Source organism: Petaurus breviceps, unplaced genomic scaffold (assembly GCF_028583685.1).
Source record: "Petaurus breviceps papuanus isolate PSGF00001 unplaced genomic scaffold, PetGlider_PUasm1.0 37, whole genome shotgun sequence".
In the NCBI taxonomy this organism is placed as follows: domain Eukaryota; kingdom Metazoa; phylum Chordata; class Mammalia; order Diprotodontia; family Petauridae; genus Petaurus; species Petaurus breviceps.
In genome coordinates, this window is record NW_027186296.1 from 97,765,634 (window position 1) to 97,778,433 (window position 12,800).

Below are 12,800 nucleotides of genomic sequence, written 5' to 3' on the forward strand. Positions count from 1 at the left end.
AACATAACTGGAATGCAAAGCTGAGTTTCAACAAATGGGATGAGTAATGCAGAGAAAATGTTCAAAGGAGGAAGAGAATATTCCTGGCTGAGAAGATCCCACTCTTAACTGACAATACATTGAGCCCACAACATTCTTCTGATCTCCTTGGAAGTTCCATATAATGCCTTCCTAGGTGGGGTACTGGTAAATATTTAACAACTGAATCACAAAAAGGAAATGTACTTATGACAATTTTAAGTTTAATTTCCATTATTAACATTTTTTCCATCACTTTCTTAAGTCTAGAAAGCAACAAAACAATAAATTAAGCTCCGACTTGTAGTATTTGCTGTTTTCTGAGGTATAAATGCCCACATTGAAAAATTCACAATTCACTCTTTTAAGAGAACTTTGGGTTCTCCTGCTTCCTATCATCCAGTCATTCCTGGGCAGTCAAGGAAGGACAGTCTGACTTTGACTACAGGTCATATTTCTCTATGTTTCTCCCTTTTTCTTTTATCTTAGTTCTGATCTTCTTATTGAAGTAATTTTCCTCCCATCCTGTTTTATCTTCTAAATGACAGTACCCATAACACATCTATGATAATTTGGTCATTCAATACTTTTGTGTCCATTGAATGTAGCTTTATCATTACCACTTATTCCACCAATTGGAAATGGAGGATTTCAGGAAATAACTATCAGAAGTCAGATTTGGTAAGCTTCTAATTAGATGACATTTCATTCTACTTTAGGAGTTTGAACTCACTGGTGTTCAATTAGGGAAATTAGTTGACAATTAGGAGCAGTGCATTTCAGACTCGTAAAGGCAACCTCACTGAGATGGGAATTAGGTTGTGTTGCTGAATAATTCAATCCAAGTTCATTTCCCCTCATTAATAATAAACTCATATAGAACTGGTATTTAGCTTAAGAATAAAATTCCAGTTTGAGGAATTTAGTGGGAATTTGCTGCTCTGAGACAGACAACATAGAAAGTACATGCATGGTAGAAGGGACTCCATCCCTGCCAGGGGAGACACCACGGAGCAAACACTCATGTTCTGGATTGGGTCTGCCTACAGTCTCTTGATAGTTTAGGTTTAGAACAAAATGAGTTTCACACAGGCCAGCAATTTTTCTAAAGAGAAATTTACTTAGCTATTGCAGGAGAAGGATATTCAATAAAGATAGACATTGAGGACTTTGAATTGATTAGGCATGGGTGAAGTTTCTCTGCTGGTGGCAGTTGCCTACTGTTTTTCACCAGGTAGCATTAAATATTGCTTGGAGGTACTTTAGGCTGCTTTGTACTCAGACAATAGATAGTGATGCCAACAGCCTGAGCCTTTAGTCCCCTAAACCAGCTGAAACTCAAAAATGGTCTCAAGTCTCTTAAAGAAAAATTAGGCTAACTTGCGTAGGGGGAAGAGTTAGGATATAGCTCCTATCACATCTGCAAAGTAGTATTCCCTTTATTGGAGCTTGTTGTCATTCTTCCTAGCTTTCTTTGTGTGCCTGACTTCATCTGTTTTATGCACTTTCCTTTATTACTTTCTTGATACTTCTTTGGTCTTGTTTCCCATTAACTACTGGTTTAATCTTTTTTTTTTTGTTTAGACTTGTGATTTCATCATTATAGGGAATTAAAGGTATAGAAACTCCCCCCACTCATGCAGATTAGAAACTAGTCTGTAATTTAGAATCTTAGAGAGCTGCTTAGGGTTATGAGAAATTAAGTGATTTGTCCAGAGTCATAGAATTAGTATCTGTTAGGCAGAACTTTAATTCTTCTTTACTGGGAGGCTGGCCATATATCCACTGTCACATTTTTCCTTTAGATTTAAGCTTTACTTTCTGGAGATCAACCAGGCTTGTTTGTGGACCCAGTACCTTGTATACTTTAAATGGCATATACATACATACATACATACATATGTATATATATATATCACACCTGGGTTACATTTCAAAAGAATAAGTATTCATAATTGCTTCTTCTACTGGGATGGCAGAGCATGAATGCAAAAGTGGGAGAGGAAGGACCAAAGCCTTTTCCACTATGGGCATGCTCTTTTTTTGAGTGTGACGGTTTCCCTTTTTAGATATTTAAAAACTAAATCTAATAGGTCTTAATGTCACACTCTTCAGGACAGGGACTAACATAACTTCTGACATTTGAAAATTACTAATGTGTCTCTCTGAAGGTGATGTGATATTCAGCCTCTTCCTGGTTGACCCCAAAACTGAGGCATAAAAGGTCCCTTTCCTTTTGTTTCTGGGTTTATTTTGGGAACTTAGTATATTTTAGGAGTCAGAACAGAAAAGCTATCCATCCAAATAAGATCTATTAACAGAATAGGGAGAAACTGAGTTGGCGTATTATACTGCTAAAAAAATCTGAAGAATAGTATAGTTTTTCCTCTCTCATTAGTCAAAGTTGTTGTGAATATCAAATGAAACAAAATATATAAACTGCTGTGTAATTCCAAAAGGCTATATAAAAGTCTGCTATCATTATTTATAAATTTTATTCACATATTTTGATATCTCCCTTCCCTCTCCCAGAAAGCCATCTCATATAACAAATAATATTTTTTAAAGAAAAAAGAGAAAGAAGAGGAAAAAAATCAGCAAAACTGATCAATATGTTGAAAAAGTCTGAAAACATACGCAGTATACTTTCTCTCCTACTACTGAAAGGAGTGGGTGGGGGTGTCTTCTAATATGTGTTCTTTGAGGTCAGCCTTGCTCTTTGTAATTTTTTCAGGTATTATTATTTTTGCTTTTATTATCATCAATTCATTTTGAGCCCCTTCTTTAATTTCATTTACTCCACAGTGAAGCCATGCAGATAACTCTCATAGCCTGAAAAAATCAGCCTTAGCTGAAGAGAAATGGGGAAATAAGTAGTGAGAAATTTAAGCTGGTCCATTAGGGCCATTCCAGGAAGTAAATGCCTGGAGATCCCCTGAAGAATTTTGGATACTCCAAGGGGCATCGTGCTCAGCTTTTGGTCTTTTGGGGAATGATAAACTTCTTAGCTGATTTTTGTCCTATGTGCTGGCCCAGCTCTGAATGGACTTGTTCCTTTGGGATGATACAGAATACCTTGAATTACTCCTTGGTCTTCTCTTTGCCTTGTGATGGGGCAGGGGAGCAGGTTGTTGCATTGATAAAAGGAATAGGCAGCTTCTGATGGCTCTGATCCTTCAACACTACAGTGAGGGGTAGGGGATGGCTTGGCCTTGCCATCTTGTCAACTGCTCCAATGTGGAGCATGGACTTAACTGGGCAAGCTTACACCTGGATTCCTAGTTGCCTTTTTTGCTTTGTGATTTCTTTCTTGAGTTGGTGATTAAACATTTTCTTATGGTGACTATACACAAAATTGGATATAAACTTGTGAGTTTGAGAAATCTGGAGCCCTGGGTCCATTGAGTGAAACTGATTTATGGCAAGAGAAGCTTTTGCACCAGACAATCTAATTAGTGACAGGACAAGAGCAAGGCCCCGACCTGGTCTTCCAGAAGTTCTGGACTTTGAGGGAGCTGAAGCAATATGCAAAATGCCTAATGAGCCATCCCACAAACTGATAGTTTGTTCTGATAGTCACTTAGCACCAGACCCCAACAGATTGTTACAGAAATTATGTTAAATTGCTGAATACTTCTAAAAATCAGTTTGTCATTGTAGGTTATGAGTCTTATTTTGTGTGTGTGCCCACATTGCATGAACAGAAGGATGAATTACCTCTCCCATATCTGATTCATATTCTTCACCAAGTATCTTTCTACTTTCTGCTCTTCCTTTGGGAAACTTGTACGTGAGTCCCCGTAATGTTTAACCACTTTGTTCCCAGGTGACCAGGGTAGAGTTTTAATGAGCTGATGAGTATAAGATATATCCTTACCCCCAGAACTGAATCTTATTCAAGCTGCATGCCCAGGTGCAGAGTATAAGGTTCTCTTTGAAGAGGAAAAGAAAAGTTGTAGTCCTTAAACCCTAGCAATCCCAGAAGCACTTCCTTAATTGAGGATAAGCAAATATGGTTTAAAAAAAAACTGAAAATTCAACTCATGATTTTTAGACTCCTGCTACTTAGTACATTGTTATCAAGATGATATTAATAATCTCAGGGATGACTAGTTGAAGTTCTATTTTTTTCTGGTAGATATGATCCTTAAGTTATCTTTGTGTATCCTGCCTTCAAGGTCATTCACTTTGTCTCATGTAGAATTCATGTGATCTGTTAATGTTCTTGTCTTTTGTTTTTCTTCTGCCAAATTTGCCCATAATATCCATATTTTTGTGTTATAAATCTTCTATGCTTGTTCTCATAGCTTCTTCGGAGAAATTCTTCATCATGTATTCATTTTTTCTTCTCTGCTCTTTGTATTTTTAAATTTGATATTGAAGACTCCAGTTTTTGCTCTAAGTTATTCATTTCTTTTAAAAGCTTTATTTCTCTTTTGAACTATTCTGGAAGTTTTTATTTTATGGGGACTCTTGAAGGAATCTATCATGTATCCAGTAAACTGTCTTTCCTTGGATAATAGAGGTTCATACTGTCATATTTGGTCATTGTGCTTTGGTTGCTCTTTGAGGTCTTACTCATTTCCCGTTTCAGTTTTTAGCACCCTCTCTGCTTGTGCACTAGCTGCTATTCAGTTCTTTCTGGATTCGGTGACTACCACAGTGCTTAAGAACTTAATGAACACTTGGTGTTTCAACTTTTAAAAAATATTCCCACTCATTTACTCCTGGGCATTTCCCCTTCCCTTACTAGACACACTCTGGTGCCTTAGCCCTTCTGCATTAAGGAATGGGGGAATATCAGCTAGATTTCTGCCTTGAGTAATATCCAAGGGAGAGGACTAGTCCCAGTTGACTTTCTAGTTCCCTTTCTGTCAGGGTTTATTCCCCACTAACTTGTTTTTTTTTAATTTGTGGAATAAAACAAGTATTCCTGTAACATAGTACAATAAAAAGATGATTTCTATTACTGTATACAGTGTTCTCTTGGTTCTTCCCCACTAACTTGCAATTGAGTGCTGTATGAACCATGTCTTTCTGCCTTTTTATGAGACTCTGTCAACCCTCCTAATTCATAAGCTTCTGAGCTTGCTTGTGTTTCTGTGTCACTGGGTTCAGACTGTGGATTTGATTGTGATGGAAGTGGTGGGGGCAGTCTTATTTTTGACTTTAATAACTCTGTATCGGGCACATAACTCCTTTATGGTTTGGGATCTAGAGAAATTTGTAGCAAATACTTCTTTGGTCATCTTTCTGAACACATATTCCTGACCAATTAACATTCTTTGATCTGATAAAGTATTTTGTGAATGAGTAGCTTTAACTTTTAACTTTGAGATTATATTTCTTTCTCTTTTTTCTTTGCTTTCATTGGGATATAAAATCCACAGTTGAATTTATATACTCCAACTCTAATGAATTTATTTTCTTATGGATATGGGTATTTCCCTGCAACCAATCCTCTCAGTTTTTTCTCTGTTGGCAACAGTGCAGATTCCAGCTCTTCTGATGCCCTGCTCAATCTGTGCCATGTGTTTATGTTCTCCTGGTACCTCTCCTTGGGTCATGCTCCAATTTGTCAGTGCCCTTTCAAAAGAAAGAAGAAACTAGCAATTTCCATAGAATTAAAGATTCTAAAACTCTCAAAGTTTTCTTGACAAGGAGGATACAAGAATAATGTGACTGGAATGTTACCATCTGTGAGCTTTATATTTAATGGAGTAAAGCATGATCTTTACTTGATGGAGCCAATTAATTAAACTATGATAAGCTCTATGAGTTTAGCTATTGCAGAGTCATAGATTTATTCTGTAAAAAACTAGGGAAAAGGATGACCAATTTGCCCCTAATTTGTTCTTGATTAAAAGGGGAAATCAAATAGGAAATATTTTGGAATATAAACTGCTAATGAAGTGAAACATTTGCATTTAAAAAAGAAAATTACTGTATAAGTGTTGGTCTGACCATGGGGAAAGGAGTACAAGGGACTTGCAGAGGCAACAGTAAGGCCATACCTGAGCTAGAACCCCTTTTGTACCAAACCTGATAAAGGGCCAACCAGTATCCCTCAAAGGTCTTCTTGTAATGAAAATCCCACTACTTCTGGAGGCAACTCATTTCATTTTTGGGGGAACTAATTGCCAGGAACTCACCCTTACTTATGGAGGCAACTCATTTCATTTTGGGGGGAACTAATTGCCAGGAACTCACCCTTACTTATATTGAACAAGGCTCAATTTCTTAGCAATTTCCAGGGAGTAAATTTCTGCCTACTGGATCCAGGCAGCACAAAAGCAACTCCTAATCTATATGATAATCCTTCATATGCTACCATATACCTGAAGATGGTTATTGTGGCCCTTCTAAATTTTGTCTCTAGATTAAATATTCTGATATCTTCCAACTGATCCTCATGTGGCATAATGTCCAGGTCTCTCAGCATCCTGGACATTTTCTTCCTTACTTTAGCTTTTCAATATCTTTCCAAAAATGTGGCATGCAGAATGAAACAAATAAATGTAATCTAACTAGTGCAGAGGTCTGTATAATGATTATCTTACTCATTTTAAACACTGGAATTCTTTTAATACTGCTTAAGAACATATATTAGGGGAGGCATGCCATAATTTTGATTTATATTGAAAATTCAATTCACTCAGATCCCCTAGGACTTTTTCCTATGAACAGTAATCTAGCCATACTTCCCCTAGTCAGTATTTTTGTGGTTGATTTATTTTTTCTTCTACATGGTATTTTATTTTTTCCAATTCCATGTAAAAATTTTTTTAACATTAATTTTTTACATAAAATTTTGAATTCTAAATTTTTTCCCTCCTTTCCTTCTTTCCACTCTCCTCAAGATAGTAATTTGATATAGGTTATATATGCGCAATCATGTAAAACATATTTTCATATTGGTCATGTTGTGAAGGAAGAAACAGAACAAAAGAAAAAAAACATTAAAATAAAGTGAAAATAGTATGCTTTGATCTGCATTCAAAATCCATCAGTTCTTTCTCTGGATTTGGATAATATTTTCCATCATGAATCTTTTGGACTTGTCTTGGATTATTGTATTGCAGAGAATAGGTAAGACAATCATATTTGATCGTCACGCAATGTTGTTGATACTGTGTACAATATTCTGGTTCTGCTCACTTTATTTTGCATCAGTTCATATAAGTCCTTACAGTTTTTTTTCTGAAATCTGTTTGCTCATTATTTCTTATAACACATAGTATTCCATTAAATTCATATACCACAACTTGTTTAGACATTCCCCAGTTGATGGGCATCCCCTCTATTTCCAATTCTTTGCCATTGAGCCATTATATGTTAACCTAAATTGAGGATTTTATATCTATCTTTTAATTTTCATCTTTTTAAATCTGAGGGGTAATAACTATCCCTGTTATCAAACTATCATCAAGCAGTTATTAAATAAATATTTTCCACTATCCTTGTGATTGCCAAATCCAATGACCTTTTTCTGTTCTCAACCTCCTTCAATTCAATTCATTGTGCTGTTATTAAATACCTCTTTGACTGCTTTGTAGCACTGGATATTGTTAGCTACTTTTTCCATCCAGTCTTTTTCATTTCTTAGCTTCAGAGACACTTTAATCTCCTAGTTCTCCTCCTGCCTCTCCGGTCATCCTTTGTTTCCTTTTCTAATTTCTCATCCTTTCTCTGACTGCTTCAAGGGAATATTCTCCAAGATTCTGTCCTTGGCCTTCTTTTTTCTCTCTCTTTCTACACTTTCTTCCTTGGGCATCTTATCATTCATAAATCTTGGTGTCAGTAAGGATGGGTCCAACCCTGTTATTTAGTATGTAAGAAAACTGAAGCATAGCGAAGTTTAATGATTTGTCCAATAACACATAGGTAGTAAGTAGCAGGTCTGGGATTTTGACTCCAAATCCAGGGTTCTTCCCACCCTAATGGTGCTGTTATGGCTTCAACTATCATCTCTAGGTGGATGAGTCCCAAATCTATGTAGCCAGCTCTTGCCTCCATTCCAAAATTGGAGCTATATCTTCATCTGCTTATAGAATATTTCCATCTATAAAATGCTAATACTGGCTGACATGTTCAGATAAGATTAGTGGACATAACTTAAGTAAAGCACTTCTGAAACTATGAAGTGGTATATACGTGTCACTTACTGTTATTACTGCTGTATTTGAACCTGTGATCCTAAATTTCAGTAATATAAATCTGGTCATATTTTTGTTCATATTTCTGAAATGAGATATTTTGAAGATATACTTCAATTCACCTTAATTACTGCCTCCTTTCATGCCTCTCTAGTATATACTTTAGAATCATCATAATGAAATTTTACTATATTTTTAAAAGTTAAAGTAATGGTTTGATCACACGGTAGATATAATTATTCTGCAAAGAAACACTTAATGCTGATAACGTCCCTTTTACTTGAAAATGGTTCACTTACTAGGTATGCTTACAACAAAATACTTTCTATATATTAACTCATTTGCTTCTTAGAATAACCCTGGAACATATTATTATTTACAGATGAGGGAACTGAGGCTCAGCAGGGATAAGACCCATGCCCAGGATCACAGAATAATACTGGAAATAGAATTGGAATCCAAGCCTTGTGGCTTCAAATGCAGTGTTCTTTCCATTATATTACATCTAAGTTAGTACGTTGTAGAGAAATAGTTTTTATAAAAAAGCTAACATTCACTTTATTTGTTCCCATGGGAGTGTGTGTGCATGAGAGAGGTTGCAGATCTAATTAAATATATGAAAACACAGACTCATTATATATCTTGCTTGTTTATTACAACTCTTCTCCATTTATAATGAACTAATCATTCATTTCTCATCACAGCAACTAGTTCATAACTTTAATTAATTCTTTAAATGACATTCAATTAGTACAAAAAAATCTAAAACTCCACTTGACTTTCTCTCTTAATCAAGAGCAAATTAGGAGCAACTTGGTCATTCTTTGCTCTCATTAATTGACTCCATGAATTCATATCATTAATGCAACCTCCAATATAATTGCAAAAGACCATAGGTAATTCTTAATTACCAAAAAGTTCAAAACTATTCTTTTTCTTATTAAAAAAGCTGAGACACCCAGTAGTCTTTAAATCCTTCTGGCAAAGAGAACCAGGTAGAGGGAAGGCAAAAGTAGCAAAGGATGGCAAGAAAGCTGAGCTTTGTAGTATATACAATATTCTCATCTATCAGACAGACTCATCAACTTTTTGACTTAAAACAAACTGAATTTCTCTCTTCATGTCTTTGTCACACCATTTTTGCTGCATGGAGAGCCATCTTTCCCTTGTTACCAAAGGCCTTTACCTCCAAAGTTCAGTTCAAGCCCCATCTTCTACATGAAGCCTTCTCTTATCCCCTAACACTATAATGGTCCCTATCTTCTTTGAATTTAGCAGTTATATTCTGTGACAGTTATTTGGAAGGATAACCTTCCTGGTTATCTTTTTTTTTTTTTTAAAGCAATCAGGGTTAAGTAACTTGCTCAAGGTTCCTCGGCCAGTTATTTTTTTGTGTGGGTGCTGAGTATCTGAGCCCGGAACCGATCCCAGGTCTCCTGACGCTAGGGCTGGCACTCTTACTCACTTCATCACCTGGCTGCCCCTAAGCAATTGGGGTTAAGTAACTTGCTGAAAGTTACACGGCCAGTTATTTTGTGTGGGTGTTAAGTTTCTGAGTCTGGAACCGATCCCAGGTCTCCCAACTCTGGGGCCAGCGTTCTTACTCACTTCGCCACCTGGCCACCCTGGTTATCTTTTGATGTTTATGTCCTGCTTCCCCATATAGACTCCAGGTTCCAGTTGTGTTAGGGGGATGGGAAGCATCTATAAAATGTATATTTGATGACCTACCTCATATGGTTATAGTGAGGATCAGATGAAATGATGATTATAAAATATTTGATAACAATAATGTAGTGTATAAGTATGAGCAGTTATTAAGGGGAAAGGCTATATGGGAACCCTTTTGCCTAACAGAGAGGAATGAGGAAGAGAATAAGGGAATAAGCATTGTATAGCACCTACTATGTTCCAGGCACTGTGCTAAGCCCTTTTACAAATACTACCTCTTTGGATCTTCACAACAACCTTGGGAGCTAGGTACTATTATTATCTCTATTTTGTAGTTGAGGAAACCAAATGGTTAAGTTACCAGCCCAGGGTCACAGAGCTAGTAAATATCTGAAGCCAGATTTGAACTCATCTTCCTGACTCCAGGTCCAGTGTTGTATTCATTGTGGTACCAGGTTCCTCAGATGAGCACATCAAATCCTAATTATGTTTAGTTTTGTTCACTGTGGTTTAGAAGGAATATAGAGAAACTGGAGAGAATTCAAGGAATAACAATATAAATGAGAGGAAGGAAAGAAAGGGTTTCCCTTTTTTTGCTGTATGTAAAGCATGAAATATGAAAAAAAATTTTTTTTGACTCAGATGCTTCTCTCTTTAGTTTCAACAAATGATCCTGAAATCTCAAGAGTCTGTAAAAAGACACTGGAATGAAACCTTTGAAAATTTTTTAGATTCCCATTTGGACCTTTTGTTTTCAATATTTTGATTGAGTGTATGATTTCTACCAGGTTTTCCCTTCCCTCTAAGTCTTACCTTCTACCTATTTTAATTTAATTTCATTTTTATTTCTCTTGCTCTTCCAAATATTACATGAAAAGAACACTGGAATGTTACCCATTTTTGTACTTAAAACTTGCTCAAACCTTGTTCTATTTTGACCCTTCTAACTTGTCTTAAAGGTCAGGTTGTACCCACTCTTTATACTATCCATGTTGCAATGGTCTTTGGTGGAAAGCAATCAAAATCTGACCTGACCAAATGTTACCTAGACTTCCAGAATGCCTATGGTTTAAATTGGGTATAAGCACAGCATAGTTTTATAAATCAAGTCAAATCTCTGGAAAACAGGAGGCAGAGAAGCAAATCTGTTTGTGAAGGAAGCTACAAATGCTTTCCTTCCCAAAAAGGAGAGTCATTAAATGTTAGCACTAGAAGGGACCTTTAGGACCTCAGTCTAAACCTCTTATTTTACAGATGAAGAAACTGAAAAGGGAAAATACTTGCCCAAGATGACACAGAAATCAGTGGCAAGAGTGAATATTCAAATTTAGGACTCTTGAGCTAGGTTCTCATCTCTATTCTGCTATTAATTTACTGCCTTCTAAGATATACTTTAAAAAAGTGGAAAAATCCCAAGGGTGAACTCTTTAGATTTTTTTGGCATTAAAATTTGGAATTCTGTTGGAGTTTGGGAAGGAGGATTCTATAGTCTGGTATAACTAATAGGACATTTATGAGAAAATCAGTGGCGATATTAAGATCTACCTACTAGGTTCATTATTCAGAAAGAATAAATATCAGAAGATTAGGGCTCTGTGGGGCTAATCCTGAATGCTCCTGTCATTTTTGGGATTAGGTGAAGTAAGTGGAAGCCAGTGGTACGAGCTTTCAGATTTTCTGAACTCTTGAGGGATGCTAGATAATAGCAAAGGTTCTGCTGTATGGGAGTTCTCAAAAATAATACTTATTTTTTAATCCCACTCCACCAATTATGCAAAGGTTTTTGTTAAATTGGTTAGTAACTTTCCACTCTCCCTAATATTAATGTTGTTTTTTTAAGGTGTTGCATTTTTTTTTTTTTGCTTTTTTTGGAGGGCAATTTGGGTTAAGTGAATTACCAAAGTCACACAGCTAGTAATTGTGTCAAGTGTCTGAGGCTGGATTTGAACTCAGGTCCTCCTGACTCCAGGGCTGGTGCTCTATTCACTTCACCACCTAGCTGCCCCAAGGTGTTGCATTTCTGCATTTTTAATAAATGAATTCAAAACCCACGTATACCCTTTTTTGGGAGAGATTTTTAACTGGGTTAGAAAATTTTGCTTTCGATTTTTTAGGTGTGCAGATATCAGTATTTATAGATGGCATACCTTCTTTTTTGGCCACAAAGGCTTAGTTTCTAAATGTCTTGTTAAGCCCAATGTCTTCATGTTACCATTAACTAATATATCAAGATTTAAGATCTCAGAGATGTGAGATCTAAGATTTCATGATTTACTTGAGGTAAGAGTTATCATTAATGATAATGAATAACTGTATTTCAAATATTCTAGCTAATTTTAAATTTTTTGACCAATTTCTGGATCTGATTAGATGATCATTATTTTACCCCATGATGTGGCTCATACTAGGAGAAGAAATGGTATCTTTGTTATTTCCTTGTTGTTCACTGATGCTTGCATTACTAGTATTATCTTCAAACCCCAGCTTATCTCTGGGAATATTTTTAAGCTATTTGTCTCATTTATGAGGGTTATTTTAGTAAAAATTAGATAGTAATAGTTAATAGACATTGATTAAGCATCTACTAGGTGCTAGGCACTATGCTAAGTGCTGGAAATATGAATATGAAAAAGAAAGTCAGTCCCTTCTCTCAAGGAGCTTACAATCTAGTGGGGAAAGACAACACAAACAAAAGTTGAAAACATAGTGATAAGGAAGGTATCTGAAGTGGGAGTCTAGTGGAGAAGTCAGGAAGATTATAGCTAAGTGGGAGATGAAAAGATGACTTGCCTGACCCCCTCCTTAAGAGGAGGCTCTGAGCTCTCCATCCACCAATCAGAGGAAGGGGTCTCAGGGTCAGAGGCTACTAGAGATGTGAGTTCCAGGGCTGGATTCAAACTGTAAGATGAAGAGTTTCCTATGAATAATGGAGAAATGAAGCCTGGTGCAGCAGGA